We start from the raw sequence: 26430 nt of genomic DNA on the forward strand, positions 1-26430 counted from the left end.
TCAAGGACCTTGTAACTTTCATAAAAATTGCAAGTGAAATTTTATCTCCAGATTTGGGGAGAAAGTTACTCAGATTTGGGGAGAAAGTTTTCCTTTTCCAGAGTCCTGATAGCCATACTGCAGTGATAAATGAAAATTCAGCAATCTCTTATTTTAGATATTTCTTCTTCAACAAACTGTTTACATCAATGATATCTTAGTTTTGAAAAGGTTTCTAGGGAGCTATTTAAATAATAGTTTTAAAAAATAAGGTGCTTTGTTATTCTAAGGAGTTGGACATTTCCTATTGCTTTGAATCTGGGGAGAAAACCAACAACTCAGGACCCATTCAGTTAAGTCTGATTTCTGGGCAGAGGAAAGTCACTTTGTGTAATAATAAATTTTTTAGTTTTTATCTTTGTCAAAAGTGTAGAAGGAAAACCATATCATCAAATAAGTATTACTCATAGTAAATTTGTTTACATTTATGAAAATAATGTTATTTATATGGTCAATTATTATGTAATTATGGCACATGAAATGATTAAATTGTCAGACTTGAGCAGATGTACTTCTGGCACGTTGTGAGCACTTTCCTGGACTCAGTTTCTTACCCGTGAAGTGGGAGGGCAGAGATGATCTCTGAGGTCCAGAGTCAACGTTCTTTCTGCCACACATTTCCCTTTATAGTGCAAAATACGGCAACACTGTTATTATGCCATGGGTATTTTTCACATTCAACTTTTAACTTTTTAATATTTTCAGAAAATTTCAATGTTTTGTATATTTTAAAAATCTGCAAGGGAATCATCAAAAAGAGCTTTTACCAGCATAGAAAAATCCACACACCATAAATCATGGTGAATGTAGCATAATATTGACACTGAATAGATGGCTTTTTTTTTTTTGAGATGGAGTCTTGCTCTGTCACCCAAACTGGTGTGCAGTGGTGCAATCTTGGCTTACTGCAACCTCCACCTCCAAGCTTCAAGCAATTCTTGTGCCTCAGCCTCCCAAGTTGCTGGGATTATAGACATGTGCCACCACACCCAGCTAATTCTTGTATTTTGAGTAGAGATGGGTTTTCACCGTGCTGGCCAGGCTGGTCTCGAACTCCCAACCTCAAGCGATTGGCTCACCTCGGCCTCCCAAAGTGCTAGAATTACAGGCATGAGCCACCATGCCTGGCCCAATAGATGGCTTTTATACAATGGGATGTGTAGTCCCGATCGGTGAAGACAGGAGACATCCATGCTCAGTGAAACCTAAGCACAGTGGTCACTGAGAATGAAGAACTGAAACTATACCCTCCAAGTCACCTTCCAACTCAGAAACGTCAGATATATTTCATAAGACTCAGCTCATTCCCCCAAATTATTTCTAATTCTAGCTTTCTCTAGGTACCTGAACATGAATTCTACATGCCTTCAGCTTTTAATCTCTTCCCCTAAGACTGCTAATAGATTAGCTATGAGTCTGGCAAAAAATCTATACATCCCAGCTAAATTAACCCCTCATTATGCAGGTCTCCAACTACAAGGTCAAAAACAGGATCACTAATTCAATTGAAATGAAAATGCTAATCGAGTTACAGTTCTGCACTTAGCATAGAAAGATGGTAGAAGGCCACACAACCCTCCTTGGGCTGTGAGACGACCAAGGAACTCTACGCTGTGGATTTCCACTCCCGCACATGTCGGCTTGCTGATTAAAAGACCCATCCTCCTGGCCTTCCAGATGCATGTCTTAGAAAAAGGTCATGGGAGGATGCTCCGGTATGAGCTGGCCAGGGACCTAGGGGTATTTTGCTCTTGGGATGCCAAAGACACCTCAGCAAGGGAGAGAGTGGGTAGAGTCCACCCAAATGGAGTCACTGAGCATGTTTTTTCCTTCCACCTAATTTTATGGCCAAATCACCAATTCTGAGTTCAGATGCTTTCTCTGAGAACTCTAATCAAATATGTAGAATTAACTCTCAGATCTTGGGGTTCAATGTTTCTGGAACTGAGAGAATAAGCGTATGACTTGTCCATCAGACTATAAAACTAGAAGTGGCAGAAAGGGTGAACTTTATATCAAATTGATTTTACTTCCATGGGATATTCAAGAAAAAAACCAAAACAAAAGAAAATAGATGTCTGTGCTCACACTTAAATTTTGAGAAAAAAAATTACTTGTGAATAAATGAAGTTCAGTATATAATGTGATTACCAAAAAATGAACCAAAAGATATGTTGATCTTTTTACAATTTTAAATTTATATTGATAAAGTTTTCTTTAATAGTAATCTGTTCATTGACCTGATTGGAAGAAATTCAGGGGCAGGAATGACTTCTAGTTGCAGAATTTTGCCAGTTGCATTAGTTTAAAAAATATTTTTTAAGGATTTTATTGTATGTAAGAATTGAGGTTGGGTGCAGTGGCTCACGCCTGTAATCCCAGCACTTTGGGAGGTCAAGGCAGGCAGATCATGAGGTCAAGAGATGGAAACCATCCTGGCCAACATGGTGAAACCCTGTCTCTACTAAAAATACCCCCCCCCCAAAAAAAATTAGCTGGGTGTGGTGGTATGTGCCTGCAGTCCCAGCTACTTGGAAGCCATGGCAAGAGAATTGCTTGAACCTGGGAAATACAGGTTGCCGTGGTTGCAGTGAGTGGAGATCGCTCCACTATACTCCAGCTTGGGCAGCAGAGCTAGACTCTGTCTCAAAAAAAAAAAAAAATCAACGCATTTCTTCCTAGTTTTCTTCTGCCCTATTGTGGACGTGATGGAAGAACTTGAGACAAATGACTTGTAGATGGATAGTAGTGTTGTTTCTGCCCAATGGATGACGGAACAGAACAGAAGCCAGAGAGAGAAGGGGTGGGGAGAGCCCTGGAAATGTGGAAGGGAAAATACTCTGTGATGGAACATTGTTCTTAGTATCACGGGGCCCTTTTAGCTTAGAGCTAGCCTTCTAAGGGAAACACATTTGTCTTATATTTGACCATGAGATTGATTCTTTTTATTTTCAGTTCTGATGTGAAGTTTGAAACTGCGATTTGAAACCAGGAAAAAGAACTATATTACTGTTATTTATAAGCTTTCTGAAACATTATGTTCACATTTCCATGGTTGACTAGTAATAATAAAAGGGAGGTCAGCTGTATCAATGATACAGAGAGGGTGTATGAGAGTGTGTGTGTGTGAGAGAGAGAGAGAGAGAGTGTGTGTGTGTGTGTGTCTGTTTTTGAGGCTGGTGTTTGTGTGTGCATATGTGCATGTATTTGTGTCTATGTGTGAAGGTGGTATGTGGATGCATGTGATATGGTATGTGTGTGTCTTGTGAACCCAAAAGTATCTGAGACAGATCTCAAACAATTTAGAAAGTTTATTTTGCCGAGGTTAAGGACACGCTGGTGACACAGTCTCAGGAGGTCCTGATGACATGTGCCCAAGGCTTTAAACATTTTAGGGAGACATGAGACATTAATTAATATGTGTAAGATGTATACTGGTTTGGCCTAGAGAGGTGGGACAATTGCATTCTTTTGAGTCTGATTAGCCTTTCACTGAATACACAATTTAGAGGAATAGTCACTTATTGCTTTGGTCTGGCTTAGTGAAACGATAGGGCAGAGGAAGCCACTGGGTATGCGTTTGTCCCAGGTGAGCAGAGGGATGAGTTCTGTCTGTTCTTTGTCCACAAGGAATTTTCTTTTGGGGAAATCACGAGGGAGGTATGTGACTTTTTTTTTTAATCTTTGCAGGTGTCTTATTTAGGGTAAAATGAGAGGCAGTTTGCCTCATGCAGTTCCTACCTTGACTTTTCCCTTTGGCTTCATGACTGGGGGTCCAGAGATTTATTTTCCCTTCACAGCCTGGGCATGAGTGCATGTGTGTTTCTGTGGGTGAGGGTGGTGTGAGTATGTGTGGGTGTGCCTATGTGTGAAGGTGGTGTGTGTTTGGTAGCGTGTGTCTCTGTATGAGTATGGTGTATTGGGAACACTTGGGCTGGAAGGGAGGAGGTGGTTAGATGATACCTGTTGGATGTGAACAGTGGCAGCCCCAGTTTTCAAATTGAATCAGGGAAGACAGATGGCATGCAGGGGGAGGGCATGGCAAGGTCAGGAGGGGATCTGCTTGGCAAGGGCCCTCATTTCCTTCATTGCCTTCTTTTCTCATGTAGGAATAGTCTCATGGCGGGGGCACGAGAAGGGAGCCAGCCGGATCAGCCCCATGAATGCTGGTGATCAGTGGGGTTACTAGAAGTCACTCTCAGACTGTCTTCACAGCCTACAGAAATCCACAAGCTGTTGATAGTAAAAAAGGGGCCCTGGAATAGCTTTCTAGAGCTTAAATAAAGTCCATTGAAAATGTACTCAAGGTAAAAGCCTGACTACACTAACAAGCTAACATGCCCACTTGGAGCCAGGTCGTTTGCTTATTTATATACCCATGTAAGTGCAAAGTAGAAGTCACTCTTACTATAAATGGGAAAGCAAATCTCAAAGCAGTCAGTGGCTTGGCCATAGCCAAGCTTTGGTATCTCTCTGACAGAGTGCATACCCTCTCTGCCTGGCTCTGACCCCCTCAGGGATCTAGCATTGGTGGTGGAGGGTCTGGTTATCAGGGCTACAGGGCCTCTGGGCACAGTAGAACCCAAGAAAAGTGACAGCCATGCCCAACATGGGCAACTCTCCCTAGCAATGATGGCTCTACCTAGAAGAGGCCATGACATCATCCAGATGTCACATGGTAATTGTTTGAGAACACATGTATAAGTCCCTTGCAGAACTCCCCACAAATAGTCTTAGGGGAGCCACTGCTGGGGGCTTGGGTCTTGCCCCTACAGGCCACAGTGAGAGTTGGCAAAATATGAGGACTCAGTGCCAAACTACCATTTTTAAACAAAGCTAAGTTACTCTCAGAAAACTCAAAAGAAAAGTCATTGTGCCTCCTAACAGCACAAAATAGCACACACCGAGTCAACGCACTTGTAGAAGAGTCCGGAGAATGGTGCAACGTGTTATTTACTCATGAGTCACCCATCAGTGCATTCAGAGCTAGCCTTGGTGTGCCCCTGAGAGGCCCATCTACATTTGTCTCCCTCCATTTCTCTTTCCTCCCTCTTCTCTCATCCTAGTGTCCTGGCTCCATTCTGCAGCTGCCTCATGTCATGAAGGTTATGAAGACGTCACTCCTGGCTCCAGCCTAGAAGATGATAGTGGCTTCTTAGAGCTGCAAAAGGTGCTTCCTATTCTTTAGAGTGGCTTATCCACAGCATGGGAATCTCTTGGGGATCTTATTAAGATGTAGACTTTGATTTGGTAGGTTTGGGGTGGGGCTCAAGGCCGTACATTTCTATCAAGTACCCATGTGATGCCAGTGTTGCTGGTCTGTTGTCCATACTTGGAGCAAAAGTCATTAAAGACAAGGAAAACTGTCTCTGGCTGATACTGATTGCCATTCATTGTGTAACTTTAGGTCACCAGGGTATGGGAAGAAATAAAAGAAAGGAAGAAGGATGAGAATAATCCTGCCGTACACAGGGAGACACATGGCACACATGTTGTACCACCATGATGAATGTGCCCCTGACCCTCCCCAACCAGCAGGATGATGGTGGAACCCATTCCTAGGAGTGGCAGGTGAAAGCTCATCCTAGCTTTGGTCCAGGTTCTGGGCTTCTGCATTCCCTCCAGTGAGTGTCTCATGGTGGCTCCTGTCAGCCTAATCATGCTTGTGTGACTCAACATAGGAGTCACAAAGCTTTCTCTTTTCATGTGTGCAATCACTGAGATTACAGTTTCTGAAATAAAGGCTTCACCAACTTTATTGACTTACTATTTCTGTTCATAATTGTTCACTGCACAATTTATTCCAGTGAGAAAGGTACACCTCTCCTTTAGTATAAAAGTACTCACAGAAAGAAAGGAATAAGCCTGATAGAAAATGACTGCAACAAAAAGCCTATTATTGACCATATAAGCTCTCCTGTTTTTATGCAATTAGTTAGGATGCTGTGTGCACTTTTCTTAGAATCCTTTTATTTGGTGATTGTTTCTTTTTTCTTTTTTTCTGAGACGGAGTTTCGCTCTTGTTACCCAGACTGGAGTGCAATGGCACAATCTCAGCTCACTGCAACCTCCGTCTCCTGAGTTCAGGCAATTCTCCTGCCTCAGCCTCCTGAGTAGCTGGGATTACAGGCATGCACCACGGTGCCCAGCTAATGTTTTGTATTTTTAGTAGAGACGGGGTTTCACCATGTTGACCAAGATGGTCTCGATCTCTTGACCTTGTGATCCACCCACCTCGGCCTCCCAAAGTGCTGGGATTACAGGCATGAGCCACCGCGCCCTGCTGGTGACTGTTTCTTATGCCTCATCATAAAAAGGCTCCTCTCCCAAGGCAATTACAGTTTCAGAATCTATCTGCTTGCACCTTATTAGGCTATTGCTGTTTGAGCACACAATACTTCATTTATCCGATTCATTCACATGTAAGTTATTTCAACATGGAGTATGTGGAATGATGGGAGATGCCCCATGTCCCAGGAAATATGATTGTGAATTTTTGCCTTTTAATTTGCATTTAATCACTTGAACATGAGGTGAGGAACAGTCGACGATATTTCAATAATAATACACAGTTAGAGGCTAACAGAGTGAGAAGAGAAAAGAAATTGGTTTAACTCTGTAATAGTACTATTGATTATGGTTACTGGAGCTCAATTACCATGCAACTCAATAGTAAATAGGCTTTTGCTTATATACATGTGCACACACTGTTAAGTATTAGATGTTAGTGTACATTTTATTTGATTCACACAGTGAACTATGTCCAGTGCAAGTTATGAGCCTCGAGTAGTGAGAATGCCTCAAAGCACATGAGATAGAATTTTGCACGCTCAGTGTCTTCCTTCTTTTGGCAGTCTTTTCAATTATTTACACCACTCACAATAATGGTTATTGTCCTATTGCCCTTAGGAAGAGTCTGAATGCCCAGATCAGCATCCCATTTCCCAGAGTGACTCCACCATTGTTTTCATTCCTTCCTGGCTATGGCCCTGAACTTGGGGCCTTGCATAGTGGTTCCTTCTCTCTCTCTCTGACATGTTTCTGCCCTGATCTTGGCTTTCTGCTGCTCTTTCAGTTCGTTGCTTCAGATGGCTCTCTTTTTCTCCTCCTTTCCCCCCAAAACAGGATTAGATGCTCCTTTTATATGCTCCCTACACTTGATACTTTCCCTATCTTAAAATTTTCATATTCTATTGGCATTGACATTACATTGTTTTCTTCCAGACAATGACCTTCTTGGGCACAGGGAGTTAGTTTTATTCATTGCCATATCCTCCATGTTTAGCACAGTGCACGGCACTTAATAAGACCCAATAAATATTTGTGGAAGGAATACATGAAAGAGAAAATCCTTCCCTGCCGTTAGGCCCACAGCACACTGCTTCTTCCTGTTGCAGAAGAGGATGGTCTGGTTGGAATAAGTCATTTTCAAGAATATTTTGATCAGTGCCCACAACTGTACTAAACTTTGGTCGATTTTCTTTTCTTCATAAATCAACATCGGTTCTGGTTATATCCACAGACATAGATCTTCATTTTGTCGGCATAATGAAATCCTATACTATTGTTTCATCGTCAGTTTTTGAATATAAGAGCAAATTAAAATGACTTGACTCTATTTTAAAAAGCCATAGTAGACTGAATACTATGAAGATATATTATAAATTAATTTCATAATTAAATCGCAGAATTAGTTAAAAGCTCCCGGGTCCAGTTTCCTTTTATTCATCATGATAGTATTTGGTCTATAGTTAGTTCCTAGTAAATTCAAGTTATTAGCTTTATAACCTCATCCTGGATCTTTTTCCCCCAATCTACGCCTTCCTCTTCAAACACTGACCTTGGGAAAATTGACTTCAAACTCAAGAGGCTAGAAGACAGGGCGCTGAGATTTCATTCATTACTGAGAACGAGTTAGGTGCTCCTCCCCTCCCACATTCACAGCCTTCAGCCTTTCTTCTTAAGCTTCAAGTCAGCTCAACAAGTGATTGTCATCCAACCACTTGTACGACAGTGTACTTAGAACTGTGTTAGGCTAATCTGCAGTTTCTCAGGTGATTATAAAAATCTGTGATGCTGCTAGTTATTAAGCAGCTTCAAAGTCTATCTGTAACTACTCCCTTAGGGGCTGGTACGCAGCATTTCCATAAACTCATGTTCTTACCACTGATTTCCAGGCCCTTAGACATGCATTACCATGACATCTCTGATCAACATGGTCTCTCTTTGGTTGCAGAATAGAAAGCATATACCACTGGGAACAGACATTCACAGCCTATACGGTCATCACCACAATGGAATAAAGAAGAATCCGCAACATACACATAATACACATATACACTAATTAAAGATAATTTGCAAAATATAACCCAACCTCATGAATCCACAGAAACGACAGCAGATTCAGAGGAGCCTGAGACAGTCTTTCACACTGCAGTGGAACCATTACATCCAGTTTGTACTTCTGCAGCCAATTCTGAAAATCAAATATATATCGAAAGTTAAGGCTGTAGCTTAAAACTCACACAGCAAATAAATCATAAAGCATTCCTGGAAATCGTTTCTTTAACTTCTCATGTTGTGGTTAGCGATTGTGGAGGTGGTCGGATGAGGATTTACTTCGCCAAATATTTCGCAATACTTTCGCACAGTGAGGTGAACTAAGGATACAACTTTAATTTGGGTGTCAGAGTCCTTTGTGGACTTTATAAGCCTTTTAACGTTGTCTAAATATCAGCATCATTTGCATGGGTACAAACTAGGATCAACTGTCGAAGGGGAAAGAACATTGGATTTCTCCTTGGTAGGCTTCTGAAAGCAGTGATTGCATTTACGCATGTTGCAGCCTCCTAGTTTATATGCAATAAAGAGGGTGATGGGATGGGTGCAGGGGGATTGTGTACAACTGCCCATTTGTATGAGGCATTTGGAAATCCAGAACTGCCTCTTTTGTGTTTGTTCCCCTTTTTGTGGACACATAATTCATCTTTTGCATGTTGATGGAAATGGGAGTTTGGTGGCTGCTCCTGTATAATACATAAGATGGTGATTGGCGGAAATAGAACAATGCGAACTATGAGTCTCAGGAGAGGAGAAGATGGATGGGGAAAATAGGAAAACATGAACCTAAGAAAAAGGGTATCAGAGGAAACGACAAATTCAACCAAGACAAAAACCATAGTGGATTACAGTAGTTAATAGATGTTAAAGTAACCGATAGGCTTGTATTAGTTAAAGCACAGAAGTGTCTTCTGGAACCTGAAGCTGGCTGGGGACCTAAAAGGGAGAAGAATTGAGAGGCAATAATTAAAAAGGCAGGAGAGAAGCAGTAACTCAAGACCTAAGGGACAGGAATATGTGTGGGGAGAGGGTCATTAGATTTGGACAAATTCTTTCAAGAAAATGTCACAGGAACTGGGAGTAAGAAAAGGTACCTAGTTAGCTAGGGGTGGGACCATCTGACGAGCATGAGCCAGACTCATATCTGGGTTGCAAATGGAGCTGAGTGTTTCTCATCACAGTTCCTACCAAGGTGAGCATGAGTTTCTCATCACAGGTCCTACCAAGGTGAGCATGAGTTTCTCATCACAGTTCCTTCCAAGGTAAGCATGAGTGAAGCTTGGCAGGATAGGAAATAGGTGCTGGTCTGCACTGGTTTCTGGGATGTCATGAAGAATACTGAAGTCCCTTGCCCATCAAGGGCTCAGAGAGTGGTAGGGGTGACATATATATGCAATTAACCAGAATATATGGTAAATATTACAATATATTTGTATACAAAGGGTTATGCCAAGCTCTTGGGATACCAAGTACCTTTCTGATTTCTAGTACTCTTCCTCTTTCCAAAGAAGAAAAGACTGCATGTTAGACCTTTCCAATTAAAGGGGAACTCATCCAACTCACACTCTTCCTAGCCACATTCAAACTTGAGTGCTTTTCATTTGGAATTGTAGACTCAAAGACCTCTTATTTTTTCAAAGGAGTTTTAGCCATCTGCTAGTAAGTAGAAAAGGCTGAGAAAAAGGAAGAGTTTCAGTGGGTCTCCAGGACATCATCAAAACAATGTTGTCAGTCAACATTCAATCTACCCCCTTCTTGGCTGACAGAGTTCCAAAGTTGCTTTAGAGCCTATTCCTCCCTCATGTGACTCAAGGGAGTCACCAACCGTAGCCTATCTCCAGCAGTCAATCCTGACCCAACGGAGACAGCCATGATGGTCCTGCTCTTGCCCATGGTTTGTTTAGGACTGACACTGCAGTCTATTGTGACCAAACAGTTCTGGCAGAAGGTCTCCTGGGAAAGGTTTCCTCACTCCTAAAAGAGACACACATGAAGACAGTTTCTTCTTCCTCTGGTTGTGGTTGTTTGTTGTGATACACAAAAAGGTGGTAGCCACCTTCAACCATGGGGAGAGCCAGCCCGAGGACAAGGATGATATGTGAAGGTTGGCAGAATAGAGCCTGGATCCTGGATTACACTTTTTTGAACCAATGAATTTAGCAATTTTGGACATTTTCTTTTGTGTAATACTAAATTTCCTTATACTTTAAGCCACTTTGAGTTGGTTTTGTTTCTGTTTCTTGCAGCCAAAAGCAGTTGACTGTGACACATGCTGGAAGTGTCTCTGAAGATGGTTCTATTTCAGTAATGCGAGAGCCTAGTGAGGTTGGATAGAAGGCATGGTTGTTTCCTCCTCTTCCCACTCAAGATTTCTCCCCTGATTCTTGAAAGTGGTTGTAGGTTTATTCTTATAGCTACTGACCCATGCCAAAGATTGTCATCTAGGCTTTGGCAGTGAAATCCTGGAAAAAAGAACCAACTTTCTTGAGCTCTTTGTTCTCAGCCTATTTCTCCATAAGTCCAACGGTTTACTTTCCATCTACCTGGAACTGCTAGTCACAAAAGAGCCAGGGCTACATCTACTGTGCTCCTACTATCTCCTCCCGGGTCAGGGATCTCTCTGTCTCTCTCTCATCTTGGCTAGAATATGGTAATAAGATCATAGGAGCACCCTTTCCCAGACACAGTCTACCAGCAACCAGACCACTCAGGAAAGGAGGAGAGGAAATATGTGCATATGCCTAAAAATCACATGAAAAACAGGGGAGGTATGGGGGCATGTGGACAGAGACCCAACAGGGTGAAAATGAATGGAACTGAGAGTCAGGAAGGTTGTAAGCAAAAGGCCAGAGTGTGTGGGTTACATTTCTACACTTTCATTCACGCACACAGGAGACACAGGTGGCTGTAATAATTGAACTGTATGAGGAAAAATGGTCAATCTTTTCCTAATTTTAAATACTAAAGGATAAACCAAATAAGAAGAGAAAAAATTTTAATGGGGCCAGGTGCAATGGCTCATGCCTGTATTTTCGGCACTTTGGGAAGTCATGGTGGGTTTTGCCATGTTTCCCAGGCTGGTCTCAAACTCCTGGTCAGGACTTCTCCTGTTGTGAGACCAGCCGGGCAACATGGCAAAATCTCATCACTACTAAAAATACAAAAATAAGCTGGGGTGGTGGCATATGTCTGTAATCCCACCTACTTGAGAGGCTGAGGCAGGACAATTGCTTGAAGGAAGCGGAGGTTGCAGTGAGCTGAGTTTATACCACTACACTCCAGCCTGGCCAAGACTGTGTCTCAAAAAAATAGAAAAACTTTTATAGGGTTGCATAAAATACAAATTATAATAATTATGTAAAGAGTGTCATTTGTGCCTAATTACAGTGTCACACTGTAATAACTAGGCATAGGTTAAATATGACATCCATTTATCTGCTATCCTGTGTCCCAGCCTTCCTAGGGTCACTCTGGATCACTGTCATCAGCTAATGTAGTGCAAGCTATTGACCCACAACTTTACAGAGTTGAAGAGGCCACTGCCTATAATCTACCTACAGGTTTCCTGGCATTTCTGGTGTTTCTTCATAATCCACTGTGAAACTGGTTTCAGTGTTCAACCCACATTGCCTTTACAGGTAAGAAATTTCAACAATTTAATTTTTGTTATGCCTAAGAGCCTTTCCTACTGCTTCAGAGGATGCCCACTTTTCATTTGGCAATCATTTAAATGGCATTTCCAAAACACCAGGCATTTTTTTCCCCAAGTGCTTTGCAAATACAAATTCACGTCATCTGTACATCAGCCTTGTGAAATCGCATGGCAGACACTGTTGCCCATCCATGTGCCCTCGGTCCACTTCCCAATTACACCTGCGGTCACAGTGGACAGTTTCACGTGAACTGACAGTGAGGACCACGTGTGTACAGGCAAACATCCAGCTTCCTATCCTCTACAATATTGCGAAGGTTCTCAACATGATGGCGCCCCCAATGCCCACGGACTGTTCCTTTACACCCCCTTCAAGAGCTACTCTCTCCGCACTGTCTCACCTGCCCTTATTCCTTCACGTGTACTTCCTGGGATCACCTTTCTAAAAAATCAATTCTATCTAAGTCCTTTTATCTGGGTTTACTTTGGGATGAACCCAAACTACAATACTACATTCTATTACTATCCTCATTTTATAGGTAATAAACTGAGGCACAGAGTGGTTTAATAATTTGCTCAAGGTTATCCAGCTCATGGAGTAAGGATCTGAATTCAGGCTTCAGAGTCCATGTTCTTCACCACTACCCTATACTGGCCTCTAAATATCAAACTTTATAATTTGGTAACACATCCATCTTCCACCTACACTGATCATTCTCAATAATATGAATGGGGAAAGGAATCTGGCAAACTATGGCCCTCAGCCAAACCTGGCACATGGCCTGTCTTTGTAAATGAAGTTGCGTTAGACTGCAGCCATGTCCACTTGTTTCCACACAGTCTGGGGCTGCTTTTGCACTTCAATGGTAGAATTGAGTATTTGTGATAGAGACCATGCAGCCTGCAAAGCCTAAAATGTTTACTATCTGGCCCTTATTTTCAAGAAGTTTGCCAACTCATACTATTTCTCAGTAAATCATAATCTTTCCCAGCTGCAATACTTTTAAAAGATGTCAGTGAGACTCCTAGAATACGGCTTGACTTTGGGTTGGGTAGTTTTGGGGATTCTGAATATCTGGTCAACAGGCATGTTTCTCTCTGCGCTATTCTATCTGAGCCCAGGGATTGGTCAAACACTCAAATGCTGAGCCTGTGGCTCGTTCTTCTCCTGCCACCAAATGGTCTGTGACTAGTCCTCCTTTTCACAACATGCTTGTATTTCTAAGAGCTACGAGGTGTCTCTTTCCCACTAACAAATAGGCAACACCAGCTTGCTTTAAAAACTGGGTTAGGCCCAAAGGAAGCTTCTGCCAGAGATGTAATCATATGGAAGAGGAACTTGACTAATTCTGTGAAGGCAAGAGAGATCTCATCTTATTTTCGATAACTCAGTGGGAACATTTTGATTTGTTTGGTAAAGTTGTTAGGTTACATGTTTGTTTGGGAGTTTCTGTGTCTACGGCCATTTCTGCTGGGCCTACAACACAGCTTTGGCTTTCTACATTTACACACACGTATCCAAAGCACCTTTGCAGACATTCACACAAAGCCACCCATTGGCTGTCCCAGACAATCAAAAAGATTATTATGCACAATTTATGCCAGTTTGCCAATTTGGGTTTTTTTATTCTTTTTTACAAGAAACCATAGTGACACTTTAAATCATTGAGGGTGTCGATATATTTTAAGACACACTTTGATAACATTCTGGAATATGCCATTTTATAAAGCAGGGAAAGGCGCCATTTGGAAATGAATGGGAGTGTATCCAGGAGGCGGGAAGGCCCTGTAAGGTCAACTTTTCCTTTTCAGCTGTGTTCCTAGCAACTGTTTATATATTCTAGACTTAGAGACAAGGTCTTCAGATAGTGTAATGATTACTTGTTAATAAAAACTCCCATACCTCAAGAAGGTTTTTGCAGGTCAAATAGGTTGGGGTAAAAATATACATAACTCTTTATAATACCTGAGAACAAAATTCATCCAAATATACTCCTGTCTTGCCCCATAGAGGTCATTTAGGAAATGCATTGCCTTCCAATTGTCCCCCAAATACCTGCAATTGTATATCGCAGCTTTCAACCATAATTGGTGAATCACCAGTTCAAACAAATCATTCATGGTGAGGTCTCTCTTTAGTGGACTGTGTCTAAGAGAGAATGTGTTGTCCTAAAACCCAAAACTTGGTTACCATTTGATAAAATATTTGGGTTTATAAAATTTTCTCATCTATAGCTTGAGTTTGCTAGGAATTGCTTGGAAGCAATTATTCCTAAAGAATATACTATTGGTCAATCAAAGGACCCAGATGTCTCTCCTTTGGGGAAGTTTTGGTGGTAACCATGACTAAGACTAATGTCAATCGTTGAGTGACAGGTTGTGGGAATCATTAGCTGCCACCCTTCCCCATGGGAGTGTGTTCCTTCAGGAGCTGCCTGGAAAGTGCAAATGATAAAGTCACAAAGTTTGGGACTGTTTTGGACCTACAGGAGAACTGGTCACACGGTGAGTCCTTGTAGGGACAGTAATTCTCAGTGTAGGGTTGGGGGAGAAAAGGGAAGGAGCACAGGGCTTTTTCAAACAAAACAAGGCCCCTCCCTCCTCCTCATCCCAGCTGGATTCCAATACAAAGGCCTGGGGCTTTTGTGACTGCAATTCTACTGCTCTTCACGGGGCCCTCCTCAGTCTTCTTTTTTTTTGAGATGGAGTTTTGCTCTTGTTACCCAGTCTGGAGTGCACTGGCGCGATCTCGGCTCACCGCAACCTCTGCTTCCTGGGTTCAGGCAATTCTCCTGCCTCAGTCTCCTGAGTAGCTGAGATTACAGGCACACGCCATCATGCCCAGCTAATTTTTTGTATTTTTAGTAGAGACGGGGTTTCACCATGTTGACCAGGATGGTCTTGATCTCCTGACCTTTTGATTCACCTGCCTCGGCCTCCCAAAGTGCTGGGATTACAGGCTTGAGCCATCGCGCTCAGCCGGCCCTCCTCAGTCTTAAACATACTACATAGACCTAGGCGTAGCTGCTCTTCCTGGGGGATGCTGGTAGTCCGTGGCTGGGGCCTGTCAATCATCTGCAAGAACTGAAATCCCTCAGGTATCCAAGGTACTTACTGGGGCCCACGTATCAAAAAGACAGGATTTGCACACCAGCTTTCCTCCCTCCATTTGTATTCCGACCCCACAGAGGTTTCCCCAGTGACCCTCTTCTTACTATATTTTCTCAGCTTTGCTTTCTGCCCTAGTTCTTCCAGCTCTTCCCCTTGTTACATTATTCATGGCTTTTATTTCTCACTTAGTAATTTATTTTAATTTTTATTCATGTTTTTATGCTCACTTAACTCCTTATCTTGCAAAATGACTCCTCTGGAGTGACCAGAGAAGGAAGAAGTAGCAAGCTATTAGTCCTTTTTAAAACAAGAGAATTCCAAAATTACTGCATTAAAAAAAAATTTCAACAGCTGCAACTGAGTTCGCCATTTGACTGCAGTTCTCAGCCTGAGCTGCACATTAAAACCATCTGGGCAGCTTTGAAAAAATCATGATGCCTGGGTCTCCCCTCCAGAGATTGTTTTAATTGGCCCGAGGTAAGACTTGGGCCCCGGGAATTTTAAAAGCTGCCCAGGTGATTCTAATGTGCAGCCAGTGTGGTGTGTCCTTACCACAGGCGATTCTGCAGAAGCGAGGCTGCCTCAGAAGCTCGGATCCCCCTCCCCTCCTCTGGCAGCATAATGATCATCCTTGCAGGCTTCCTCATAAGTGAGAGAAGCTGGGCTCATGTCCTTGCCCCACCACTGTGTAACCCTGGGCCAGGCCCTTTATCCTTCTGAGCCTCAGTTTCTTCATTAATAAGAGCAACAAACTCAACCCGGATGAGGCTGCAAGGTGGCCCCACCCACGATGCTGCAGCTTAGAACCCCTGGTCTGCAGTGCATAGGGTCAGGATGAGCTCAGAAGTGGAAGAAAACTGAACCAATTCATGTGCCTGTGGCCACGTGGAGACCCTGCTTCCATCACCGATATGCCCCTGATGTCAGCACTGAAGAGAAGATGCCTTTTAGGACCCCAGACTGACTCTTTCCAGTTTCCAGCTCTCAGAACCTCTGTGACCCACCTCTATGGGCACCAGGTAAGAGTTCAGAACGCCTTCCTTGACCATCAACATGTACCTCAGCAAAACTTTCAACTCCATCACACAGGCCTTGAGATGGTCCAGCTGAATTCTTTCCTCCCCTGGTCACAACATGCAGCAGAGAATTAGAGAGAAACCAGCATGTGCCAGGAAAACCAGCTAGGGAGGGAGGGGACAGAAGCTTACTACCTTCCTTCCCTGCTTAGGGGCCTTTGAGTCAGTGCCCTTCCACCATGAAGCAGAGGGTCAGTGAACAGGGACAAGGTACTAATGCAGATTTCTTATAAAGACCTTTGTTAGAGAAAGCAGAGCCGGGTCTTCTAACCAGACCCCAGCAGTCTCTCCTCTTGCAGCAAGATGATGCCTTGCTTTACACGAGCCTTTGCCAAGAAGCAGGTGTGTTTAATTTAACAGAAGGGAGGCGGAGGGAGAAGACGTTGTAGTGCATGAATGTACCATCCTGTGATGTTCAAAGCCCACCTCCTCTCAGGGGTTTGTCCTCGCTTTTCTTCTCCTGGGACACTCATCGTTCCTTCCTTCTGTGCTCAAGTATCATCTCCTTACCAGCCCCCATCCCTCCTTATCCCCTTGCTCTGCTATTTTTCTCTATCACAATGACCACTACCACTACTTACCATGATATTATTTATTTGTTACTTGCTTACTAGACCCTGAGCTCCACGAGGAATCGATTTTGCTCATCTGGTTTATAGCTCTGCTACAGTGCCTGGCAAAAAATATAAGCAAAGAGCATGAATGAACGAATGAATGAATGAACACGTGCATGAAACCTTGGGAGGTAGAGTGTCTGCTTTTGCGGGTCCCAGACAACATGCTCCTACGCCACTGACTGTACCCTTGCTCCCCGGCTGGGCTGTCTTCTTCTTCATAGGACTTACCACCTGCTGGCTGACTTTGTTTCTGTTTACTTCTCCTATGCCACTGACTATACCCTTGCTCCCCGGCTGGGCTGTCTTCTTCTTCATAGGACTTACCACCTGCTGGCTGACTTTGTTTCTGTTTACTTCTCCTATGCCACTGACTGTACCCTTGCTCCCCGGCTGGGCCATCTTCTTCTTCATAGGACTTACCACCTGCTGGCTGACTTTGTTTCTGTTTACTTCCTATCTTCCCCACTGGAATATAAACTCCACTAAGGAAGGGACTTTTGTTTTCATCTTTACTAGCCTTTGCTTTATCCCCAAAGTCAGGATGGCACCTGGCAATGCAGTGGGAATTTAATAAATGTCTGTTGGCAAAGAAATAATTACCTCACTCAGGAGAATGTGAAGCCAATAATCTCTGCAAAGTGGTGTTTTTCAAGGGCCACCTTTGTCATCAGTCTCTGTTTTTTACCGTTTTTCTCGTCCTTAGAACACTGCCTCCATCCATAGTTCCCAGTGGCTGTTAGCCTCACTCTCTCCACCCAACCATGTGTAACGGGTGTCCATGTCAGTCTTTGACAATGCCTCTGTGTTTTCTCTGTATTTTGCTCTTGCTGTTACCTTTGAATGCTTTTCTTTCCCCATCCACTAAAAGCCTCCTATCCCTCCCAGCCAGCTCTTTCCTGGAGCCTATTCCTGACCCACAGTCAGAAGTGCACTTCTCTGAATCTCTACAGGATTTGGTACCTCTCATGGTACTTAGGACACATTAGAAGACATAATCAGATCTTTGGAGATTATGCCGGTGACACTGTAACCCAAGACTGTAACCCTAAGACAAGAAGGGGCAGGCTCAGTGGCAGGGAGTTAGCTGGCATCTCACTCTCATGCTCACACAAGAATGTTTAGGCATCACCAACCTCTTTCCCCCTACATAGCTTCAATACTTCAGGCTCTGGGCTGCACTGTCTCTTCAGTAATGAAACTTTGGAAAATCCAAACAGCTTTCTACCTGCGGGGATAGAAGCCGAAGATCCCAGAACTTCCCCAAACTGCAGCTCCCACTTCTCCCTCCAGCCCCTAACCTCTACCCCAGGCTCTCAATCCCTGGAGGAAGTTCTCAGGACCAGAGGACTTTGTTTCTCTCTTTCAGACTCCTCCAATCCTCTCCCCCTCCTCCAGAAGCCCAAATTCTGGCAATCTCTCACAGCCTGCAGACAACTCTGTGAGCAAATATCCTCCCTCCTCTACTCATCAAATTAGTGTGATACTTCATCACTTCATTTCCTGGTAGCCAACAGCTTAAGATAAGCTGCAGATGTCTACAAATTCAGAAGCCTAAGGCTGAAGACAGACTTGCCCACTTAAAACTGATTGTGGAATTAGGAGTCTCTAATATGAGTTATTTCAAGAACTCTCTGATGCTTTTTCTCCCCTGCCTCTTCACCGAAATTTTTGCAGGAAGCGTGATGCAGTCAAGAATGTGGGTGGAAACAGAAAATCAAACACCGCATGTTCTCACTCATAGGTGGATGCTGAACAATGAGAACATGAGAACACAGGGACACAGGGAGGGGAGCATCACACACTGGGGTCTGTTGAGGGGGGCCAAAGGAGGGACAGCGGGGAGGTGGGGAGGTGAGGAGGGATAACATGGGGAGAAATGCCAGATGTAGGTGATGGAGGGATGGAGGCAGCAAACCACATTGCCATGTGTGTACCTATGCAACAATCCTGCATGATCTGCACATGTACCCCAGAACCTAAAAAGAAACCTACAATAAAAAGAAAAAAAATGTGGGTGGACATTTCTATCTTCTCAAGAAAAGTGTTATTGGGAGTGGGAACCAGTGATGTGTGACAAGATTTTGATAGATGAAATGTTTTCAGACTTAAAGATTACTCAGGGCAAGCAGACTTCCTTTATGCTTCTTCAGAGGCAAATTTATTGTCTCTATATTGTTATTTCTACTTTTCATGCCCTAGTCCATTTTTACCCTTATATGTGGTCTCTTGCCCACTCACAAGTTGCATTCTCAGGGGGCACATTTTTTCAGAGAAATGACAGTAATAAGGTTTGTGTGCTGTCCTGTAATATCCCATTCTGCTAATATAGTCAAATTCAATATTATTCATTTATTCACTAATTCATTTACTCATTCATTCATTCACTTGCTAAATATGCATTGAGCCAATGCAGTGGCTCATGTCTATAATCCATGTACTTTTGGAGGCTGAGGTGGGAGGATCCCTTGAGGCCTGGAGATCAAGACTAGCCTGGCCACATAGCGAGACCCTGTCTCTACAAAAGTAATAATAATAATAAGCCAGGTGTGGCAGTGCATTTCTGTAGTCCCAGCGACTTGGGAGGCCAAGGCAAGAGGATTTCTCAAGCCCAGGAGGTCAAGGCTGCAGTGAGCTATGATTGTGCCACTTCACTCCAGCCAGGGCAACAGAGTGAGACCCTGTCTCTAAATGTGTGTGTGTGTGTGTGTGTGTGTGTGTGTGTGTGCACGTGTGTGAATATACCACCCATTCAAGCAAGTCAGGTAGATGTGTTGAAAATGAAAAGGCTTCTCATGGGCCTGGAGACCAGAAGGCAATTGCAGTGTGTATATATATATATATATACACACACACACATACATACAAATACATATGCATTGAGCAACAACTGTATGTCCAGCACTGTGCTGGACAGTGGGATCCAGTGGTGAACAAGAGGGACACAGGTCCTGCTGTCATGGATCTTACATGGAGGTAAAGGGAGACAGATAATAATTACCTGCAATAAACATATAATTATAGACTAGAATAGATGCCCTAACTTGAGGAAGTCTACTTTAGATAAGACAGGGAAAACATCTTGATTTTTGAGATAAGGAAAAAAAAAAGATCAGGTTTCGAGGAGCCTTCTAGGGAGAAAGTACAGAAGATACAAAGGCCCCAAGGCAAAAGATGGCTCATGTGTTGGAAGGACAGAAAGAGGCCAGTGTGACAGAAATCTGGTGAGCTGGCTGTCCTGGGAAAAGGAAAGGTTCTGCAATGCCTCCTGGTCTCCAGGCCTATGAGAAGCCTTCCTGTTTTCAGCACAGCTCCCTGACTTGCTTGAATGGGTGGTAGATTCACTAATTCCAGAATGCCTGGACTTCAGATATTCCAAGCACTGATAGGAGCTTCTCTTGGAAAAAACACAAAATTTTGCTCAGAGAGACTAAATTTTTTTGCCTCATGAAACCTCCTAACAGCCAAAGTAACATTTTTCTCAATATGAGAGACTTGAGTTTTTTGCTGGTACATTACTGGGGTCCACAAAGTACAAAGTAGAATCTGAATTATAACAAACACAGCTGCTGTCCTTGGATCATGCGGACTCTAAATGTGGTCTTGGAGGAGTCATGAGCGTGTTCTCAAAAGTGATCTTGCTCTTCACATAATCACGAGTACAACAGTGATGCCACAGGCCGTACTCAGAGATAACCTTCTTTTTCTTCCTTCTGTTCTCTTGAATCTTTTCTCATACAACAGAAGCAACATAAAATTCGGCTTACCACTACTGTCTTGTATTTCAGATTAGTAAGAGATAATTCACGTAAACAACCTGCATAGTCCCTGGCAAATGCTCAGTTAACATTAACTGTAGTCATTATCAGACAAAAAGTTCAAATCACAACTTAACTCAAGATTTTAGATGCTCTGAGGACAAGGCCCTCTTATGTTTTACCCAAGTGAAATCTCCAATCATTTTCCTTTGAGAAGGAAACTACAACCTTCAAATTGTGGGTAAATACATTTCCTTTTGAAGCTCAAAATAATCCTGTATTTTCAAACCAAAGCAATTAGGCCTCCATCATGAAATATGGCTTTGTTTACTTGTGTGGTTTCCTTTCATTCTTACGGTCAAATGCTATCAACATCATAGTTGACTCAACTTATTTTTCAGCTTAATTGGGTTTTAAAAACCTAATCTGTTCCATTCCAGATCTTTCTCAACAAAAGTCTCAACCTCATTCACAGTGGAAAATTTGCAGGCTTAACAAACCTTTTGTTTGGTGAAAGAAAAAACAAAAATACCATGCCCACCTCCAAGGTCTGGCTCAGAGGGAAACTGCTGTGCCCTGCTTCCTCTCTGACCTCTTGTGTGTAACGGGGTGTGGCATGAGTCCGCATTAGCTTGCTCTGTGCTAAGATGCATCAGATGTCAGGGTGTCAGGGCACTTGGGAGCCTTGGCCTAGAGGGTGCAGTTAGGATGTGAGCATAAGCAGTGTAATGAACCCATGAATCTTCAATATGCAATAAGGTGTTATACCACAAAGAACTATGACATAGGAGTTCTAACATACCATGAGGTGTTCAGCAAGATTGAGAATCTTGTCATGTGATGTTCATGTCGTGTTTGGAACAGTAGAGAAAGGGCAGGGTAAATGTCCCTTTATGAAGGTCAAAATTGTGTGGGGCTTTCATCACATCAGATGTATCCAGCCATCCCCCTCCCGAGCCCACCGGAGGAGGAGTCTTATGTTATCCATCCTTGTATCTCCAGAGTTTATTATAGTATCTGTGCTCAAGAAATACATGTTCAATGAATGAATTTAACTTTTTTTTTGAGTGTCACTCTGTCACTCAGGCTGGTGTGCAGTGGTACAGTCTTGGCTTACTGCAGCCTCTGCCTCCTGGGCTCAAGCCCAGCCTCCTGCCTCAGCCTGCCTCCTGCCTCAGCCTCCTGAGTAGCTGGGATTACAGATGTGTGCCACCATGCCTGGCTAACTGTTGTATTTTTAGTAAAGACAGGGTTTCACCATGTTGACCAGGCTTGTCTTGAACTTCTGACTTCATGTTATCCACTTACCTCATCCTCCCAAAGTGCTGGGATTATAGGCATGAGCCACTATGCCCAGCCTGAATGAATTTAACTTTTAAAACACTTTCATATATTAGAACCAGCCTGATTGTCTTGCAGAGAGCTGAATCAGTAGCTTAGTGAGAGTGAACTCTGAAATATAGATGTCTCTGTTTACTGTGACAAGGACAAAAAATGCATTCTCAGCAAAGCCTGCCAAGCAAGGGAGAGGACACACCATCCATACCCTTAAATCCAACAACTTGCAATTCAGTATAACCACCTAACATCAGGCCTTCTCAGCATTTTTCACACCATGACATACACAGCAAGTGAAATCTGTACAGCAAACTGAGATAAACCACTAAAGCTGCTTTCAGCAGGAGGAGATGCCCTGAGGGTTCCAGGTGCCCCAGGCACCACCACCCTCTAGGGAAATCACAGAGTTCTGCCAGGACACCCACCCCAATGCTTCCAGCAAGCCTGGGGCCTGGAACAGCATAGTGGCCAGGATGCTCAGTTGAACTGGCTGCAAAAATAAGCCAACTGTGACTCCTGAACATGAAATCCAAGATCCTGGTACAATCTATTTCTACACTACTGGCACCATCTCAATCTATTTGCCCCATCACTTAACAAAGATAACCAGCAGGTAGACAAGTGCCTTCAGTTCAGGGCCTAGAAGGGCTGGACATGTCCAGCTAGCTGGGAAATGCAGGTTGCACAAAAATCCCTAAAGATACTCACATGACTTTGTGGCTGTATTAACACTTTATGGTTTATAAAAAGCTTTTATTGTATTATACATCAACTGATATCAAGACATAGTCTGGAACCGGCGAGCGAAAAAGAAAAGATAAAAAGTCTCATATCCATTCTTCTTAAACTGTCAGATGTTCACTAGAATGAATTTATTTTCAGTTAACAGATAAAAATTTTTGACAAACTTGGACCTGACTTTCCAATCACAAACAGAGATAAGGGGTATGAGAGATGGACATGTGGTTGCAGTGAGCATCACAGCCAGACAAAGAGAGAAGATGCAGACAAACACACAGAAATCTGGGACTCAAAAAGAGGCAAACACCTGTGGTCCCAGTCACTTGGGAGGCTGAGGCAGGAGGATCTCTCAAACCCAGGAGGTAGAGGCTGTAGTGAGCTATGATGGCACCATTGCACTCCAGCCTGGACAAGAGTGAGACCCTCCCAAAGAAAGAGAAAAGAAAGAGACCAACTGCTCCACGTACTTAGGCTGATATTGAGGACATTGTTGTATTAACACAGGACTCTAGAATAATAGATATTAACATGAATTAATTGAGACCCTGTGGTAGTCTGCTTTGCATTGTTATAAAGGAATACCTGAGACTGGGTAATTTATAAAGGAAAGAGGTTTATTCAGCCCACAGTTCTGCAGGCTGTACAAGCATGGTACCAGCATCTTGCTGGGCTTCTGGCGAAGGCCTCAAGAAGGTTGTCCTAGTAGAAGGTGAAGGGGAGCCAGCATGTCACTTGGTGAGAGAGGGAGCAAGAGACAGGGGAGGAGGTCCCAGGTTCTTTTAAATAGCCAGCTCTGGGGTGAATTAGCAGTGTGAGAACTCACTCATGATTGCAAGGACAGCCCAAGCTATTGATGAGGGATCTGTCCCTCTCACTCAGACACCTCCCACTAGGCCCATCTCTCACATTGGAGGTCACATTTCAAGAGGAGCACGCATCCAAACCATATCAGACCCCAAGTCAGGAAGAGGTCCAATTGTGTTCTTCAGACTGTGCTTAAGAATGATTGGAAGCATGGGATCCATTTAGAGAGCTTTCCAGAGTCTTTTAAAAAATTATTTCTTGAAGATATAAATCCTGACCATATAGAAAAGTCAGTGATCAGCTTCTTTCTAAAGAGCTCCCAATAATCAAAATTTTACAGTATATGGTTTTTTCACTGTATTTGTTTAGTAGAGTTTTCTGTTCTGTTCTTTATCTTAATGGCCAACGTAGTACATGATTTCTATTTTTCCTCTACTTTTGTATAAATATTCTACACTTAATTGCTATTTATTTAAATAAACCTTGATTGACTATGAATGGCCCTTAGCTAGATATTTTTAAAGTCTCCTCACCCGTGTTCCAGATAATGAAACCATAGTACCCTACCTATTTTTAGCATCCATTGGGAACTTAGCAGCAGTTCTCAGATCTTTGTCTAACACAATTCAATAGTTACCATAGAAAGAATGGGCTCTTGTAGGTCAGTTAGATTTCCTATTGCTTGGACACACTTATCCAACTGACAGAATTGCTTTTCCCTTTGAGAAAATCAAGTTTTCCCAGTATTCCTACTAAACAGAGGTCAAATATTCAGATCTGTTAGAGAGCAACACAGTTTCGCAGATGGCCTCAAAATGTGCCACTGATTGCAAAAGGCCTTCAGCAAATTCTATTCAAACATTCCAGTACAAGCTGGGTATGAAAGAATGCTCAGACATTCTTCACTGCAGAAAAGGTATCAAGAAATGGAAGAACCTGGGTGTGGTGACTCATTCCTATAATCCCAGCACTTTGAGAGGCCAAGGAGGGAGGATTGCTTGAGCCCAAGAGTTCAAGATCAGCCTGGGAAACCTAGTAAGACCCTGTCTCCACAAAAAAGTAAAAAAGAAGATGCAGACAAACCCACAGAAACCTGGTACTCATAAAGAGGTGAGTACCTGTCATTCTAGCTACTCAGGAGGCTGAGGTGGGAGGATCACTTGAAGCCAAGAGTTCAAGACTACAGTGAGCTATGATCATGCCACTGCACTCCAGCCTAGGTGACAGAGTCAGACCCTGTTTCAGAAAAAAGAAAGAAAGGGAAGAAACACTAATGGCACCCACTGTCTGCCAGGCACAGAGATTGGTATTGATTCCTAAACATTTCTATGTGGAAAGCGTGAATATCCAAGTTATATGCATGAGAATGTCAAAGTTAAAAGAGGTGATATAATGAGTCCAAACTTCACAGCCAGAAGATGGAGGGAATCATTCCCAATGAAGTGACCAGAGGCAGGAACCCAGCAGACTCAGGGGAGACCCTCTGGTTGCTTCTACTGAAGGTATTCAGAGATAGCTTCTTTTTCATAGCTAAAGAGTAAAATTCAATGAAGGCATGAGGTGCCCAAACACACATGTAAGAGCCACTGCTGTGCCCACAATTATCCTAGAGCAATGGCACCCAGCTTCCCCGAGAATGTCATGATGGAAGAGGCAGAATAACATTATGGGAGCCTGTGGGAGCTGCTGAGCAGAGAAGCAGAGTAGCAGAACCTGCCTTGGAGAACAAGCAGTGAGATGTTAGGGTTTGCTGGAAGATAGTGAAGGCCTAGCAGTGAGGGACCTCTGCTTTTGGGCAGTCCTTCATAAGTCAACTGTTTCTTTCTTAGAGGATCCTTGTTTCATTAGGATTTTATGTAATTGTTTATTTATAAATATGAATAATACCTGATTAAATAGTGTTTGACCCTTTCAGAAATAATAGCATCTTTCTTTTACTATTTTATTCAGGTAGATATGAAGTCCATTAAAAAAAATAAGCTGGATGATACACAATTCTGCAGCAAATTCAAAGTTCTCATGATCTTAACCCAGGAGTGCCAAATATGGGGCATTCTTTGTTCTGTCCTGACTGAATTTAGTGTTTATCTTGAGTCTGCATGTTTCCTGATGGCAGAAATGACTTGATCTGATCAATTCAGTATTCTCAGCCCTTTTAGCTTTAAACTCTGTCCATTCAGAACTTGTTCCTTTCACTCCTCTGGGTGCCATCGCAATTCTGAGAAGTTTATGAAAAATCAAGGCATTGTGGGCTTGTGTAAATGCCATCATGTGCCAGTCCACCCACATTTGCTAACTATGACATGTCCCTTTGCCCCACTGTACTGTGTTCAAACCCTCTGTCACTCAACCTCCTGCCTTTGCCCATCTCTAGGATCCCTGAGAAAACGCTGCTGCCCTTATTCCTAAAGGGGAGGGCAAACCTGTTTCCTTTACCCTCTTATGTTCAGTGACTGGGGCCCTGCAAATTAAACTGGTGAAAGACAGATTAACAGGAAAAAAGCATGCATATTTTATTTGATGCTACTATTTTCATTTTTTATGCATACATAACAGTCTTACAGAAAAGAAAGTGAAAACCCAAAGAAGCTGTGAGGCCTCAGAGCCTATAGACCATTTTAACAAAGAGCAAATACATTTGCGGAGAAGTGATGAGACAAAGGGAGAGGTTTTGGGCTTCTAGGGGTGACAAATTTTGGGAAGGTAAATATAGGAGTGGAAATAAATGGAAGATCAGGGTTATTTCAGTAAGGTTTGTTTATGCAGATTTGAGTTGGCACCACCCCAGTGATAAAAAGTTCTCTTTCTTTATGGGAGATAAGAGGGGAAACACATTGACAAGGGGAAATTTATTTATTTGTTTATTTATTTATTTTATTCTATTTAAGATGAAGTATCACATGGTTGCCCAGGCTGGAGTGCAGTGTAGTGGTGCAATCTTGTCTCACTGCAACCCC

At 42.9% G+C, this 26430-nt stretch overlaps 1 long non-coding RNA gene across 1 annotated transcript; it reads left to right on the top strand.

Moving 5' to 3' along the window:
* Positions 1-10369: 10369 nt before the first annotated feature.
* LOC118152668 (uncharacterized) lies at positions 10370-12452 on the top strand. The gene is made up of 3 exons (XR_004741401.3): positions 10370-10483; positions 10626-10699; positions 11834-12452. It is a non-coding gene; the product is annotated as an uncharacterized LOC118152668 (long non-coding RNA).
* The last annotated feature ends 13978 nt before the right edge of the window (positions 12453-26430 follow it).

This window comes from Callithrix jacchus, chromosome 4, assembly GCF_049354715.1.
Source record: "Callithrix jacchus isolate 240 chromosome 4, calJac240_pri, whole genome shotgun sequence".
Lineage (NCBI taxonomy): Eukaryota > Metazoa > Chordata > Mammalia > Primates > Cebidae > Callithrix > Callithrix jacchus.